Here is an 18,053-nt window from a genome sequence, read left to right on the forward strand (position 1 = left end):
CCTGGGCTGGGTGGTGGTGGGGGGGGGGGCGGGAGTCTAAAACTAGAGGGGGAGTCCAAAACTAGGGGTTTAAGGTGAGAGGGGAAAGACTTAGAAGAGACCTAGGGGCAACTTTTACATGTAGAGAGGATGTGAATGGAATAAGCTGCCAGAGGAAGTGTTAGAGGCTAGTATAATTACAACACTTAAAAGGCATCTCGATGGGTATATGAATAGGCAGGGTTTAGAGGGATATAGGCTAAATGCTGGCAAATGGGACTAGCTTTATTTAGGATATCTGGTCGCATGGACAAGTTGGACCAAAGGGTCTGTTTCTGTTTTGTATATCTCTATGACATGAAGGCTCCCCCTACACCTCAGGAAATTAAGATAGCATGCACGTCTGTAACACTTTAACTGACTTCCAACCATGGTGGGAAGCCAAAGCGTATGTGTAGGTGGATGGGAAATCTCTACATCTCTGCTAAAATATATATTCCAAACTGCCCAATAACACGAGTGTGATATTATTAAAGTCAGGGAACATCATAAATTTTTCCCTGGCTGGGAATACAAGGGCAGATGAACTGGCCGAGCAAAGTGTCAGAGAGAACAAACCATTGGCAGCCCCTGACTCCTGAACAGGTACATACTGTTGCTATGAGCCAAACTAAGGTTGACAACCTTAAAGGAACAGGAACAGGCCATTTAATCCCTTGAAACTGCTCTGCCATTCAACGGGATCACAGCTGATCAACAGCCCATCTTAGACGTATATCCCTTGAAACCCTTGCTTAATAAAAATACCTCGGATTTAAATTTAACAATTGAATTAGCATTTGAGGAAGTGTTCCAAACCTCAACTACTCTTTGCATATAAAGTGCTTTCTGACATATCTCCTGAATGGCTCAGCCCTAACTCTTGGTCTATGCCCCAGTGGAAATAATTATTGTTATGTACCCTGTCTTTCCCTGTTAGTATCTTGAAAACCTCAACTCGGTCACCCCTTAACCGTCTAAATTCTGAATAAAAAGCCTCATCGATCTAATCTCTCCTCTTAATGTAACCCCTGGAAGTCTAGGTATCATCCTTGGAAACCTGCAAAGCTAAAACATACTTCCCAAAGGTGTGGTGCCCAGATCTGTTCTCAGTACTCTATGTAGATATAAATCAGGTTTCGTGTAACTGCAGAATAACATCTGCATCCCTACATCCAATCCTTTAAATATGAAAGCCAGCATTCCATTACCTTCTTCACTATTTTCTACATCTGTTCATGGCATTTTAAAGAACTATGCATCTGAATCTCAATCTCATTGAACAAAGGCGATATTTAACTTTGTTGAGAAATGTGGCGCTGGAAAAGCACAGCAGGTCAGTCAGCATCTCAGGAGCAGGAGAGTTGACATTTCAGGCATAAGCCCTATTTAACTTTGTGTTTTCTTAAAACAAAATACCCTGAACTATCCTTTTTCAGTTGAAAGTGGATAACCTCACAACTGATATTAAAATCTTTGTGCGTCAGTTTTGCCCATTCACCTAATCAACCCATATATAGTTGCAATTTTATGCTGGTGTCAGCAAATTTGGATATTTGACATTTTATGCCATTATCCAAATTATGAATTAATAGTGAATAACTGAGGCTCCTACACATATCCCAGTGGGACACCATTAGTCATATCCTCCAAAATGTGAGTACTTATCCTTTATTCTAACTCTATTTTCTGTCATAGAGTCATAATCATAGAGACGGACAGTATGGAAACAGACCCTTCGGTCCAACCAGTCCATGCTGACCAGATATCCCAACCCAATCTAGTCCCACCTGCCAGCACCTGGCCCATATCCCTGCAAACCCTTCTTATTCATACACCTATCCAAATGCCTCCTAAATATTGCAATTGTACCAGCCTCTGCCATTCAGTTGATTTCCTATCCATGTCAGTAATTTCCTCCCAATTCCTTGGGCTTCCACCTTAGCTAACACAGTGTTGTGTGGGACGTTATCATAGGCCTTCTGGAAGGCCACATAAACAGCATCTATCAACTTAGCTCTGTACACTGTTACCTCTTCAAAAAAAATGAAATGTGTCAGGCTTGGCCACCCTTCATGAATCCATACTGACTCTCCCCAATTAACAAATTTTTCAAAATGATTAATTATAGTCATAGAAGTTTAAGGCATGGAAACAGGCGTTTCCCCTTCAGCCCAATGTGCTGCCGCTCAGTTGTCACAATTAACTCAGTCCCATGTGCCTGTGTTTGGTCCATATCTCTCCATAGCTATCCCATCCATGTACCTGTCTATATGTTTCCTAAATGACAAAATTGGACTTGCCACTGCCATTACATTCCTGTTCCAAACCCTCTGTGAAAAAATTGCCCCGGACTCCTTTGTATCTTTTCTCTCTCACCTATGCCGTCTAGTTTTAAACTCACCTACCATGGGGAAAAGCTGCTCACTATCTACCTTATCTATGCACCTCAATCTTTTATGCTCCAGGGGAAAAAAGTTTCCCTAACCTTGATTATAAACTCCACCACAGCTGGTCAGGTTGACTGGTCTATAATCCCCTGGTTTCTCTCTGTCATCCTTCTTAAACAGCACAGTTATATGAACAACTTTCCAACCCAGAAGTAAACTCCTGAAGCCAAGGAACTCAGATTATTAGGGCATTACAAATGTGCATTCCTACCTCCTTTAACCCCCACGGATGGAAACCAACAGGTCTTCTATTTGTCACTCTTCAGTTCCATTAATTTCCCCATTTTTGGTGCTTTACTTAAGCGACACTGTGCTAAACTTAACTTCTTTGAGTCTTCCAGAAAGCTATCCTCTTTTTCCGCTGTGAATATTGAAGCAAAATAATCTTTCAACATGTCTGCCATTTTCTCATGATTACTGACAATATCCTCACTCTGGGCTTTCAGTGGATCAATAGTATCTTTCTTGCCTTTTATATCCCTTGCAAGTTTCCTTTCATAATCCTTTTTAGCTGCTCTTATAAGCCGCTTTGTGGCCCTTTGTATTTGCTCCATTCTGAGGGAACAGTACTGTTCTTCGCATTTTTATGAGCCCTTTTTAAAAAGATTTATGCTGTCCTTACCTCCCTGGATGCCCATGGCTGTTCTTATTGTGAGCAACAGCTTTTCCTTCTCATGGATACAAACTGCTTCTGAATGCCATTAAATGTTTTTTTGAACACCATCCGCTGTACCTTGGTTACTTGTTACCTATCAGCGCAGTTTCCCAATTTATTGTGGACAGTTTTTGCCTCATCTGCCTTACTTAAATCCAAAATTCTAGTATCTGAACTTTGCTTGTCTCTTACAAACAATATATATTAAACTCAATAACGTTATGATCACTATATGATCAATGCTCAGGCACAACTAGGACACTAATTAACTCATGTTCATTGCTCATTACTAGATCCAGTATTGTTGTCCCCTTGTTGCTACCAATACAATGCTGAAGGAAAAAGTCCTGGATAAATACAGAAATTCACAACATTTCTGTAGGTGCCTGTCTGTCTCTTCCAGTCTATGTTAAGATTAAAATCTCCGATTAATATTACTCTGTCTTTGTTAAATAGTTGCCTGATTTCAACATTTATACAAGCTAGCACTTTGAAGCTGCTACCAGGTGATCTATATATAACACCTACTGTCCTTTCTGTTATAATGCGATGGTTGTGTTTCTGTGCAACCTTACAAGAGGCTGGAGTGGATAGGTGGGAAGGAAGATGGACAGGTCATGAGGGCAGTGTTGAGTTGGAAGGTTGGAACTGGGATAAGGTGCAGGTAGGGGAAATGAGGAAACTGGCGAAATCCACATTGATACTGTGTGGTTGGAGGATCCCAGGACTGAAGATGAGGTGTTTTTTCTCTAGGCATCAGGTGGTTAGGGTGTGGCAATGGAAGAAGCCCAGGATCTGCATATCCTCGGCAGAGTGAGAGGGGGACTGAAGTGTTCAGCCATGTTGTGGTAGGGTTGGTTGGTGCGGGTGTCGGGGAGATGTACTCTGAAGCGCTCTGCAAGTAGGCATCCTGTCTCCCCAATGTAGAGGAGACCGCATCGAGAGCAACGGATACATTAAATGATGTGTGGAAGTTCAGGTAAAACTTTGATGGATGTGGAAGGCTCTTTTCGGGCCGTGGACGGAGGTGAGTGGGGAGATGTGGGCACAGGTTTTGCATTTCCTGCGGTGGCAGGGGAAGGTGGGCTGGTGGGGGGACGTGGACCTGACAAGAGAGTCGTGGAGGGACTTAATGGAAAGTGTATTTGGGGGGAGGAGGGAAATATATCTCTGGTAGTGTGGTCTGTTTGTAGGTGGCAGAAATGGCGGAGGATGATGCGACGTATACAGAGGTTGGTGGGGTAGAACGTGAGGTCCTGCGGGGTTTCTGATGCAGTCTCCTCTATGTTGGGGAGACAGGACGCCTACTTGCAGAGTGCTTCAGAGAACATCTCCGGGACACCCCACCAACCAACCTCACCTTCCCATAGCTGAACACTTCAACTCCCCCTCCGCCAAGGTCATGCAGGTCATGGGCCTCCTCCATTGCCACACCCTCACTACCTGACACCAGGAGGAACAACGCATAATCTTCCGCATTGGGGCCGACCAATCACATGGCAATGTGCTCACCCTCCTCTCTGACCTATCACCATCACCCCCACCTACATCTACTTATCACATTCTCATCTATGTTCTTCCCACCCCACTCTCATTTATCTCTCCACCTCCTCAGCTTACAATGTCGATTCTCCTTCTCCTCAGATGCTGCCTGATGTGTTGTGCTTTTCCATCAAGGACCAGAGGCCACCAGAGAAAGAATTAAAGGTGTGTACCGGTAACCAAAGATGGATAAGGGCATACAGCCTTCCACTGCCAATTGGCTAGTCTGCAGCCAAAATAATCCTGACAGATATGCCACTAAAAGAGAACTGAGATACACCTGATATATAGACAGCCCTTGGACAAACATCCAGATTGATTAGATCAGCCCCTTACCAACCTCTATGGAGATTGAAGGGTGGGGAGGGGACTGCACAAATATATTGTCATTGTTGACACATCTAGCATATGGTTTGCTTTCCTTACTTGAACTAAATACCACTAACGTCACAGCAACCATCCTAATCCAGCAAGTGCGGCCTCCCTCAAAGTAGAATCAGAACAAGGCACTCATTTCACTGCAAGATGTGATCAACTTGTCTGGCATTGATCAAATGTTCCACATCGCATACTATCACCAGTCCAGTTAGATAGTGAAAAGAATGAAAGGCACCCTTAAACAGGTGCTTAGAAGAGTTGCCCAGCACAACAGCACAATCTAGTTCACCGTTCTATCCTTTGTGTTAACTTTGGTAAGAAACAAATAAATAAACATGCAAACAGACAGTCTTGAGCTCCACGGGATAGACTAAATGGCACATGTCTGGGATCAAACACCTGCTGGGCATGGATTTAGTTGAACCAAAACGCTCAGCCCTTAGTCACAAAAAGACAAAGTATTACCAGACAATGTCCAGGCTATCCAAAAGGTAGGTTAGATTAGATTAGACTTACAGTGTGGAAACAGGCCCTTCGGCCCAACAAGTCCACACTGACCCACCGAAGCGCAACCCACCCATACCCCTACATTTACCCCTTACCTTACACTACGGGCAATTTAGCATGGCCAATTCATTGACCCTCACATCTTTGGACTGTGGGAGGAAACCGGAGCACCCGGAGGAAATCCACGCAGACACAGGGAGAACGTGCAAACTCCACACAGTCAGTCGCCTGAGTCGGGAATTGAACCCGGGTCTCAGGCGCTGTGAGGCAGCAGTGCTAACCACTGTGCCACCATGCCACCTGTTTGGGCAGGTCAGAAAAAGAGATCAAATAAAGCATGCTTCAATGGACAAGTCAACCCCATTATGTTTGAACCAGGACAATAAATGACATCTTAGGTCTTCCAGCCAGGAGCATTTCCTGCCCCAGATACTGAGGACCTCAACCAGTGGTGAACAAGGCGGTTTATATGGTGCTAGTAGACGCTGGGAAGACTGGATAGCACCACATAAACCAGATGAAAGCATGTGGTTCCCAAAACATCAACAACCAGTTCCACACATCCTTGAAAGTATTCAAGACACTGGCCCAATTCCCAGGCCCTCACAGCTACCAAATTCCATCCCATGGTTGAAGGTTGGCCAAGGACCAACCCATAGCCTTAAAAAAAGGAAATGAATAACGGTCTGGCCACATATTAAGGAATTGAAGTGGCATCCGAATGCACAAGTATCTGATATGGTGCACCAGTGCAGAAGCTATGGAAGAATCATTCCGCAGCAGCTAGTGCCCGCCCACTTAGAGCTCTGACTTCATCATCATCAGAACTATGAAACTCGCGACTGGTTTCATTTTAGGAACTGATAGCCCGCCTAACTATAAATAACGCTCCTGGTACAGCTTAGTTTCTTTAATCAATCCAGGTTTAGGTGTAACACCCTACAGGAAATGTACAAAAGAATAAGAACAGCTGAAACTATTGAATTAGAATTAGATTTTATTGTCAGGCAACGGTAGAGGAATATAGGAGTACAGTTAAAAAGTGTACAGTCACAATTCTCGGGCACCATTTGGTTACAAAAAAACAGAAATTTTTAAAATAGAAATAAAAAAAGCGCAAAAAGAAACAAAAATGGCCAGATCTTAAAGTCCCATCTCAATGACGCTGCGTTGATCGCTCAGCCTCCGACGCAGGCACCTGGGCCTACCCGCGGCCTGCAGTCTTTCATTGCCAACGCCGTCTCTGAATACTGGGAAAAGCTTTACAGTCGCTGCTGCCTCCAATCGCACGGAGGAGATGGGCGTTGCCGCCGCTGTCCCCGCCCGGGAGGAGTCATGAACTGCTGACTCAGAGGCTGCCGTCCTTGATCGACGGGAGGAATTGTGAACTTACTGCTGTTGCTGTGTCCAACCGCCTGGAGGCTGCCACCGTTTCAAAAGGTTTTAAAAGACAAGAGCGGACGAGCCCCAGGCTCAGACGGCTGAAAGCAGTCCTGCTGATCCGTCGCCAACATGATGAAAGCTATCTGAGCTTATTGGTAACTAAATATGAGCTGACCACACATCCACGAACAATGTACAGTTATATTAGTCGCCAACACTGCATTGTTCAAAACTAGTGCTTCCAAATAAACCTGTTGGACTATAACCGGTGTCGTGTGATTTTTAACTTTGTTCTTCCTTGTGTTTGTTTGTATTTAATTTTATCTTTCTTCAATTTCTTAGTAGGTAATCATTTTAGATAGTTGATGCTGTCAGTTGGGACCCACTTGCTGCCCCGTGGGAACAGCATGGCCAGAGTTCAATTATCCTATTTTGTTGATGTTCATTTGACTCTAAGAGGAAGGGCTGTGGCCAGGTAATCACAAGGCCTGAACAGCTAGGCCCAAAATCAGAATTGCAACCTTTGAGCAGTCAGACCTGATGGGACTTTTGGGACATGTCAAGCACAAAGCCTTCAAATAAGAGAAAGACAGGTAAAGTCCAGCCCATACTTGCCCTGGAAAATGAGACTGGTTTTGTGTATTGGAGCTCCAGGCTCCTGCTATGATCACATATGGGGAGGCGAACATTCCCTTAACACATCAGCCCCAGTGTCTTGCGTGTACATCATCACGGATTCCACTGAACTGAAGACTGACTGAGGAATAGTGAACAACCTGGAAGCAGACACCAGGGAGGGATAAGAAGCAACACCTCCTGATTTGACATGGCTCAGCTGTGGAGCTCCAACTACCTGGAAAGTGGGGGAGAGAGAAGACAACCACCTGCGAGACCAACCTTCAAGTTCAAAATTGACCAAACTAACAGTAATACTACAGAGGTAATACCTGGTCCTAGTCTGGTAGCCAGCAGTAGTTTAGGACGGCACGGTGGCACAGTGGTTAGCACTGCTGCCTCACAGCGCCAGGGACCTGGGTTCAATTCCCGCCTCAGGCGACTGACTGTGTGGAGTTTGCACATTCTCCCCGTGTCTGCGTGGGTTTCCTCCGGGTGCTCCGGTTTCCTCCCACAGTCACAAAGATGTGTGGGTCAGGTGAATTGGCCATGCTAAATTGCCCGTAGTGTTAGGTAAGGGGTAAATGTAGGGGTATGGGTGGGTTGCGCTTCGGCGGGTCGGTGTGGACTTGTTGGGCCGGAGGGCCTGTTTCCATACTGTAAGTAATCTAATCTAAAGACTGCAAAGACAAAGATTTAACATTGCAATTTAACAGAGCAATTAATGGAAGAACTTTGAACACTGTACAAACAGGTCCTTTTTACACCATTGCTGCACTGACTATGATACCATGCTAAATCAATCCCATCTACCTGCATTTGCTCCAAAATCTCTCTTTCCTGCCTATTCAGTGCTGCTTAAACATTGCTCCTGTGAAGCATCAGGAGTTTTATAGCAAAAGAGTAAGGATTTGGTTAATATTCAGCCTAATGCTCCTTTTGGGTGTTTAGTGCATTTTGTGAATAAATTTGCACTGAACTGCATATCAACCCTTTATTTGTCTCACAAGTATAGTACCTGAAAAAAAGTTTACATAGAAACTGGTCCAAGTAACCACGGAAAACAACTGTATGCAATTTTGGTCACCACACTACCGGAAGGAAACTGCACTGCAGAGGGTGTACAGCAGATTCACCAGGATGTTGCCTGGGATGAAAAGTCTTGATTATGACTGGATAGCCTCAGTTTGTTTTCCTTGGAGTAAAGAAAGCTGAGAGGGGATCTGATTCACAATTTTGTATGCATCAGAGGCATAGACAAGGTTGAACATTAGTATCATTTTCACCTGGCAGACCAGAGGGCACAAGTTTAAGGTGAAGGGCCAGTGGTTTAGAGATCAGAAGATTACTTTTTTCACGCAGGGGTAGTAGAAATATGGAACATGTTGCCTGAGAGTGTGGTGGAGGTAGATATTCTCAACATTTAAGTTGCATCTGGATAAGCATTTAAAATGCCAGGGCATAGTAGGTTATAGATCAACATTAGTATACTTTAATGTTTGTTGGTCAACACAGATGTGGTTTGTTTCTATGTTGTGTGGCTATGACTAGGGACTTGGAGGCAGCCATTCTAGGTTTAGCAGAGTCAGGATCCTCCATAAAAGGAGTGAAAAACTGAATGTTGGGCACCCCGCTACTTGCCCTGTCCCTCCTGTCCTTTCAAGGTCAGTTTTTCTTCTGGAATGATAAAGAGACAGGTAGAAAGGAAGATGAAAATGGGTGACACAGTTATTTCTTCTGGTGCAGATGGGGAAGTATCCCAAGCAAGTGAGTAATTAAATCGAGCAGAGGGCATACAGGGTTAGTGGTGTCAGAGGTTGGAGTAGGTGAGAGTGAATGAGGGAAGATACTGCAGGCAATTAGAGTAACACAGCACAAGCCTTAATGAGAAGAGGTTGCAGTAGCAGTGGTAGGTTGAGTGAGAGTGAAGTGGAGAAAGCCATTAATCTTATACCTACAGTGCTGGGTATTTCTCCAAACTTGAGACTGCTTTAACCTGGGTGGCTAATCAGACCACGTTGGCGATGGTCTGATGTCACGGCCTCCACTGTTAGTCCTTGGGGATGAGTCCTGTCTCAGTACCAGCCTGCAAAACAGAACCTCCAGGTCCCTGTACACAAAGTAGGGCATTGATTTCCCTGCCAGCCATGCCTGGAGCAAATGTCAAGAGAAGTTTGGTGAATTTGGGGTATGGATTGAATGGAGAGTTGCTCCAGGAACAGGTGGGGTGGAAATCAGACTTGAGACACAGGAGTATGGTAGGTAATTAAGGTGGTGAGCTTGGTACCATATGAGAAAACACTTTAGGAGTCAAAGCAAAAACCTCTCCAGAAAAACTAGACACATTTCAAACTTGGCTAAAAACAAAGTGTAAGAATTAATCCTGAAACCATTGTCTTTCTTTTATTTCCTTTGAGGAGGTGCTCAACTCATAATAGTTTAAAGTTTCAATTTCAATGCATGAAGTAATCATATGCGTATGTACATACTTTTCAGTTATTATTTTGCTTGTTTATGCTGTTAATTTTTTTGATCACTTAAATTCCATATTATCTAGAAATGTAATGCTTTCCTTCTGCACTGTGACCTGAAGTTTAATGGAAGGGCGATGTTTCTTGGCAACATTGATTAATTCTACTAATTATGCTTCTGTCAAGGTTCGAACACTTAATATGTTACTCATTTCTGTAGAAACTCATCAATGGCCACTTAAAATACACTCTCTTTCCAGCCTGCCATCTATATGTTTGCAGAGGCTGGCGGGAGTTTCTCATTCATTGCTTTGAGCTCAAAGTTATTTTTTGCTAAACCAGAAGTAACTATACTATAGCTTCATTGGGTTTGTCAGGCTGGGGAATTTTATTAGATATTTTGGCACCTGTATACTTCAATTTCTAGATTAGTGTGCAGATTGTTAACAGCAACTGTGGACACAGTTACAGTGAGTGAGTTAACAGCCTCTATGAAGTGAAGTGATAAGTATCTTTAACAAAACTGCTTTTATGCTAGGGGGAGTTCCAATCTACATCTCACTAAAGCACCAAAGATAACACAAGGTGGCGCATCAACTTGGAAAGAAAATCATGAGAATGTGAAGTACAGCTGAAATCCGTTTTAACGCAGACAGTGGAATTCAAAAAGTATAACCATTTTATTTATAGCTGGATTGCATAAGTTAGAAAATTATTTATCTTACATTTAATGACCAAAATGAAGGTTGAAACAAAGATTCCCCTATTTTGGGAACCACAACAGCTCCATGCCATAATGAAATTCACAGTATATGGAACACATCGTAATACACTTCTATTATTTACGTGAATTAACCCACTTATTATTTGATGGTAAGCTTGGTACTGCAGAATTAATTTGACTGTATTCCCCCCCTTGAACAATCACATCTTTGGAAGCAGTATTCTGACATCTTTGTCAGAAATCACTTGAAGGGAAATAAACTTGCAATTGCCGGGACAAAACTAAAATTACAGGAGAATGTAAATTACTTGCAGATTATTTTTTTTAAAAAAGAGGCTGCAGATGAAAATAAATCATTTCCAGCAAGTGACTCCCCGCCCACCGCGACCCCACCACCACCCACCTGATGAATCAGTACTCCATGTCAAACACGATTGGGAGAACCAAATGCAGATGGCTAGAATACAGAATGAACACTGAATGAGGGAATTCAACAATTTATCTACTGCAAGAATGAAACTGCACAATCATTCTGGAGATGAAATCCCATCTTCACGCTGACCTGCATTGTCTTGAGTGTCATGACCATTGTGCAGAACAGGACAGATTGAGCATATCTAGCAACTGTGCATCCATGAGGTGTTGTGGGCTGTCAACAGCTGAACTGTCCTCCAATACAATATGAAACCTAAAGGCCGCACTAATATTCCGCACTCCACCATTACCATTAAACCAGGAGATCTCCGTTTTTGTGGTGCTTGACTTGTGTACAAATCGACTTACAAGTAGACTCAATTGGGAGAAAGTGAGGACTGCTGACGCTGGAGATCAGAGTCGAAAAGTGTAGTGCTCCTTCCCACCTATCCGCTCCACCCTCCTTTCTGACCTATCACCATCACCCTTCAATCTACCTATTGCATTCCCAGCTACTTCTGCCCCCCCCCATCCCCCCACACCCCTCCCCACCCAACAATCCCACCCCCTGCTCTCCCATTTATCTCTCAGCTGGCTTGGGCCACCCACTCTTTCCTGATGAAGAGGTTATGCTCAAAATGTCAACTCTCCTGCCCCTCAAACGCTTCCAGCTCCACACTTTTCAACTTACAATTTGACTCAAATTGCAACCCTGAGACTGCCTGCACGTGGTTCCTAAGAGAGGATGCAGCATGTTCTCAAGGGTGAGAGGACCCAGCAGGAGGTCATTGCACACATTGGAACCAATGACACAGGAAGGGAAAAGGATGATATTCTGAAGGGAGAATATGGAGAGTTAGGCCGGAAATTAAAAAAGGAGGTCCTCGAGAGTAGTAATAAATGGATTACTAGTGATGCTACGAGCTAGTGAGGGTAGGAATAGGATGAATGCATGGCTGAGGAGCTAGTGTGTGGGAGAAAGATTCACACTTTTGGATCATTGGAATCTCCTTGCGGTAGAAGTGACCAGCACAAGAAAGATGGATTGCACCTGAATTAAGACCATAAGACATAGGAGTGGAAGGAAGGCCATTTGGCCCATCGAGTCCATTTTGCTATTCAATCATGGCTGATGGGCATTTCAACTCCACTTACCCGCATTCTCCCCGTAGCCCTTGATTCCTCGTGACATCAAGAATCTATCAATCTCTGCCTTGAAGACATTTAGCGTCCCGGCCTCCACTGCACTCTGCGGCAATGAATTCCACAGGCTCACCACTCTCTGGCTGAAGAAATGTCTTCGCATTTCTGTTCTGAACTGACCCCCTCTAATTCTAAGGCTGTGTCCACGGGTCCTAGTCTCCTTGCCTAACAGAAAACATTTCCTAGCTTCCACCCTTTCCAAGCCATGTATTATCTTGTAAGTTTCTATTAAGTCTCCCCTTAATCTTCTAAACTCCAATGAATACAATCCCAGGATCCTCAGCCGTTCCTCACATGTTAGACCAACCATTCCAGGGATCATTCATGTGAATCTCCGCTGGACACGTTCCAGTGCCAGTATGTCCTTCCTGAGGTGTGGGGACCAAAACTGGACACAGTCCTCCAAATGGGGCCTAACCAGAGCTTTATAAAGTCTCAGTAGCACAATGGTGCTTTTATATTCCAACCCTCTTGAGATAAGTGACAACATTGCATTCGCTTTCTCAATCACGGACTCAACCTGCATGTTTACCTTCAGAGAATCCTCGACTAGCACTCCCAGATCTCTTTGTACTTTGGCTTTATGAATTTTCTCACCGTTTAGAAAGTAGTCTATGCTTTTATTCTTTTTGCCAAAGTGCAATACCTCGCATTTGCTCACATTGAATTCCATCAGCCATTTCCTGGACCACTCTACCAAACTGTCTAGATCCTTCTGTAGCCTCCCCAGTTCCTCAGTACTACCTGCCTGTCCACCTAACTCCATATCATCGGCAAACTTCGCTAGAATGCCACAAGTCCCTTCATCCAGATCATTAATATATAATGTGAACAGCTGTGGCCCCACTGAACCCTGAGGGACACCGCTTGTCACCGGCTGCCATTCCGAAAAAGAATCTTTTATCCCAACAGCCAATCCTCAATCCATCTCAGTAACTCACCTCAAACACCATGGGCCCTCACCTTGCTCAGCAGCCTCCTCTGTGGCACCTTATCAAAGGCCTTTGGAAGGGGACTGGGAAGGAGATTTGCTACAGCTGCTCGGGAGGATTTAAAACAGCAAGAGTGTGTGTGTGTTGGGGGGGGACAGGGAGATAGTGAGGAAAGAGATCAATCTGCGACAGGTACAGTCAAGAAAAGAAGTGAGACAAATAGTCAGGGCAGGCATGGACACAGCAGAGAACAAGGTAGGATTGACAAATAAAATTGCATTTAATTCAATGCAAAAAGCCTAACAGGGAAGGCAGATGAACTCGGGGCATGGTTAGGAACATGGGACTAGGATATCATAGCAATTACAGAAATGTGGCTCAGGGATGGACAAGACTGGCAGCTTAATGTTCCAGGATACAAATGCTATAGGAAGGACAGAAAGGGAGGCAAGAGAGAAAGTGGAGTGATGTTTTTGATAAGGGGTAGCATTATAGCTATACTGAGGGAAGATATTCCCAGAAATACGTCGAAGGAGGTTATTTGGGTGGAACTGAGAAATAAGAAAATGGATGATCACCTCATTGTGATTGCGTTTTAGCACCCCTATCAGTCAGAGGGAAATTGAGAAACAAATTTGTAAGGAGATTTCAGTTATCTATAAGAATAATAAGGTGGTTATGATAGGGGATTTTAACCAAACATGACTGGGACTGCCATTGCGTTAAGGGTTTAGATGGAGAGGGACTTGTTAAGTATATACAAGAAAATTTTATGATTTAGTATGCGGATGTACTCACTAGAGAAGGTGCAAAACTTAACCTACTCTTGGAAAATAAGGCAGGGCAGGTGACTGAGGTGTGAGTAGGCGAGCACTTTGGGGCCAGCGACCATAATTCTATTAGTTTTAAAATAGTGATGTGAAAGGATAGACCAGATCTAAAAGATGAAGTTCTAAATTGGACGAACGCTAATTTTGATCGTATTAGTCAAGAACTTTCAAAAGCCGATTGGGGCAGATGTTCACAGGTAAAGGGATAGCTGGAAAATGGGAAGTCTTCAGAAATGAGATAAATAGAGATGGTATATTCCTGTTAGGGTGAAAGGAAAGGCAGATAGGTATAAGGATTACTGGATGACTAAAGAAATTGGAGGATTTGGTTCAGAAAAGTAAGAAAGCATATGTCAGGTATAGGCAGGATGGATTGGGTGAATCCTTAGAAGAGTATAAAGGCAGTAGGAGTATATTTAAGAGGGAAATCAGGAGGGCAAAAAGGGGACATGAGATAGCTTTGGCAAATAGAATTAAGGAGAATCCAAACGGCTTTTTACAAATATATTAAGGACAAGAGGGTAACTAGGAAGAGAATACGGTCCCTTAAAGATCAGCCTTTGTTTGGAGCCGCAGGAGATAGGGGAGATACTAAAGTCGTATTTTGGATCAGTGTTTACTCTGGACATGGAAGATATAGAATGAAAGGAAATAGATGGTGACATCTTGAAAAATGTCAAGATTACAGAGGAGGAAGTGCTGGATGTCTTGAAATGCATAAAGGTGGATAAATCCCCAGCTGAAAATCTGTTGCTGGAAAAGCGCAGCAGGTCAGGCAGCATCCAAGGAGCTGGAGAGTCGACGTTTCGAGCATGAGCCCTTCTTCAGGAATGAGGAGAGTGTGCCAAGCAGGCTAAGATAAAAGGTAGGGAGGAGGGCCTTGGGGAAGGGGCGTTGGGAACACGCTAGGTGGAAGGCGGTTAAGGTGAGGGTGATAGGCCGGAGTGGGGGTGGGGGTGGGGGCGGAGAGGTCGGGAAGAAGATTGCAGGTTAGGAAGGTGGTGCTGAGTTCGAGGGTTGGAACTGAGACAAGGTGGGGGGGGGGGAGGGGAAATGAGGAAACTGGAGAAACCTAGGTTCATCCCTTGTAGTTGGAGGGTTCCTAGGCAGAAGATGAGGCGCTCTTCCTCCAGCTGTCGTGTTGCTATGGTCTGGCGGTGGAGAAGTCCAGGGATCTGCATGTCCTTGGTGGAATGGGAGGGGGAGTTGAAGAGTTGAGCCACGGTGTAGTTGGGTTGGTTGGTGCGGGTGTCCCAGAGGTGTTCTCTGAAACATTCCGCAAGTAGGCGGTCTGTCTTCCCAATATAGAGGAGGCCACATCGGGTGCAGCGGATGCAGTAAATGATGCGGTGCAGGTGAATTTGTGGCGGATATGGAAGGATCCCTTGGGGCCTTGGAGGGAAGTAAGCGGGGAGGTGTGGGCGAAAGTTTGGCATTTCTTGCGGTTGCAGGGGAAGGTGCCGGGAGTGGAGGTTGGGTTGGTGGGGGGTGTAGACGGAGTCACGGAGGGAGTGGTCTTTTCCCTTGTCAGGTCCTCCCTACCTTTTATTTTAGCCTGATTGGCACATTCTCCTCATTCCTGAAGAAGGGCTCATGCCCGAAACATCGACTCTCCAGCTCCTTGGATGCAGCCTGACCTGCTGCGCTTTTCCAGCAACACATTTTCAGCTCTGATCTCCAGCATCTGCAGTCCTCACTTTCTCCCGGATAAATCCCCAGGACCTGATCAGGTGTACAATAGACAATAGGTGCAGGAGTAGGCCATTCTGCCCTGAGCCTGCACCACCATTCAATATGATCATGGCTGATCATCCTTAATCAGTATCCTGTTCCTGCCTTAGCTCCATAACCCTTGATTCCACTATCCTTGAGAGCTCTATTCAACTCTTTCTTAAATGAATCCACAGACTGGGCCTCCACTGCACTCTAGGGCAGAGCATTCCACACCGCCACCATTCTCTGGGTGAAGAAGTTTCTCCTCATTGCTGTCCTAAATGGTCTACCCCATCTTTTTAAGCTGTGTCCTCTGGTTCGGCACTCATCCATCAGCAGAAACATGTTTCCTGCCTCCAGAGTGTCCAATCCTTTAATAATCTTATATGTCTCAATCAGATCCCCTCTCAGTCTTCTAAACTCAAGGGTATACAAGCCCAGTCGCTCCAGTCTTTCAGCATAAGGTAGTCCCACCATTCCAAGAATTGACCACGTGAACCTATGCTGCACTCCCTCAATAGCCAGAATGCCTTTCCTCAAATTTGGAAACCAGACTGCACACAATACTCCAGGTGTGGTCTCACCAGGGCCCTGTACAGCTGCAGAAGAACCTCTTTGCTTCTATACTCAATCCCTCTTGTTATGAAGGCCAGCGTGCTATTTGCCTTCTTCACTACCTGCTGAACCTACATGCTTACCTTCATTGACTGGTGACAAGAACACCCAGATCTCTTTGTACTGCCCCTTTACCTAAATTGATTTCATTTAGGTAGTAATCTGCCTTCCTGTTCTTGTCAACAAAGTGGATAACCATACATTTACTCACATTAAACTGCATCTGCCATGCATCTGACCAGTCACCTAACCTGTCCAGGTCACCCTGTAATCTCCTAACATCCTCCTCACATTTCACCCTGTCACCCAGCTTAGTATCATCAGCAAATTTGCTAATGTTATTACTAATACCATTTTCTATACATTGTAAAAAGCTGTGGTCCCAGCACTGATCCCTGCGGTACCCCACTAGTCACTGCCTGCCATTCTGAAATGGAGCGGTTTATCACCACTCTTTGTTTCCTGTCAGCCAACCAACTTTCAATCCAAGTTAGTACTTTGCCCCCAATACCATGCGCTCTAATTTTGCTCATTAACCTCCTATGTGGGACTTTATCAAAAGCTTTGTGAAAGTCCAAGTACACTACATCTACTGGATCTCCCTCGTTCATCGTCAGAGTTACATCCTCAAAAAATTCCAGAAGATCAGTCAAGCATGATTTCCCCTTCATAACTCCATGCTGACTCTGACCTATCCTGTTACTACTATCCAGATGTATCGTAATTTCATTTTTTATAATAGACTCCAGCATCTTTCCCACCACTGAGGTCAGATTAAGTGGTCTATAATTTCCTGCTTTCTCTCTCCCACCTTTCTTAAGTGGTGCAACATTAGCCACCCTCCAATCCGCAGGAACTGATCCCGAATCTATCGAACTCTGGAAAATAATCACCATCGCATCCACGATCAACTCTGTGGGAAGCTAGGGAAATGATTGCTGGGACTCTTGCTGAGATATTTGTATCATCGATACTCATAGGTGACTTGCTGAAAGACTGGAGATTGGCTAACATGGTGCCACTGTTTAAGAAGGGTGGTAAGAACAAGCCAGGGAACTATAGACTGGTGAGCCTGGTGTTGGTGGTGGGCAAGTTGTTGGAGGGAATCCTGAGGCACAGGATGTACATGTATTTGGAAAGGCAAAGATTGATCAGGGATAGTCAACATGGTTTTGCGCATAGGAAATCACGTCTCACAAACTTGATTGAGTTTTTTTTGAAGAAGAGGATTGATGAGGGCAGAGCAGTAAACTTCAGTCAAGGCGTTCGACAAGGTTCCCCATGGGAGACTGATTAGCAGGGTTAGGTCTCTTGGAATACAGGGAAAACGAGCCATTTGGATACAGAACTGGCTCAAAAGGTAGAAGAGTGGTGGTGAAAAGTTATTTTTCAGACTGGAGGCATGTGACCAGTGGAGTGCCACAAGGATCAGTACTGGTTTCACTGCTTTTTATCATTTATATAAATGATTTGGAGGTGAACAAAGTAAGTATAGATACTACGTTTGCAGCTGACACCAAAATTGGAGGTGTAGTGGACAGCGAAGGTTACCTCAGATTACAATGGGACCTTGGTCCAATGAGCTGAGGAGTGGCAGATGGAG

General features: G+C 44.5%; 1 protein-coding gene across 3 annotated transcripts in view; it reads right to left on the minus strand.

The window, feature by feature from the left end:
• fam135a (family with sequence similarity 135 member A) overlaps positions 1-18,053 on the minus strand; it is a 329,943-nt gene that overhangs the window by 301,432 nt on the left and 10,458 nt on the right. The window contains exon 1 of one of the 3 annotated variants that reach the window (XM_060851932.1): positions 9,507-9,549. The exons of the other annotated variants lie outside the window; for them this stretch is intronic. The gene's annotated coding sequence lies outside the window, so the exon portion shown is untranslated. Of the gene's footprint in view, positions 1-9,506; positions 9,550-18,053 lie in introns of those variants that run through there. 3 annotated transcript variants of the gene reach the window in all.

This window comes from Hemiscyllium ocellatum, chromosome 3 (assembly GCF_020745735.1).
Source record: "Hemiscyllium ocellatum isolate sHemOce1 chromosome 3, sHemOce1.pat.X.cur, whole genome shotgun sequence".
Lineage (NCBI taxonomy): Eukaryota > Metazoa > Chordata > Chondrichthyes > Orectolobiformes > Hemiscylliidae > Hemiscyllium > Hemiscyllium ocellatum.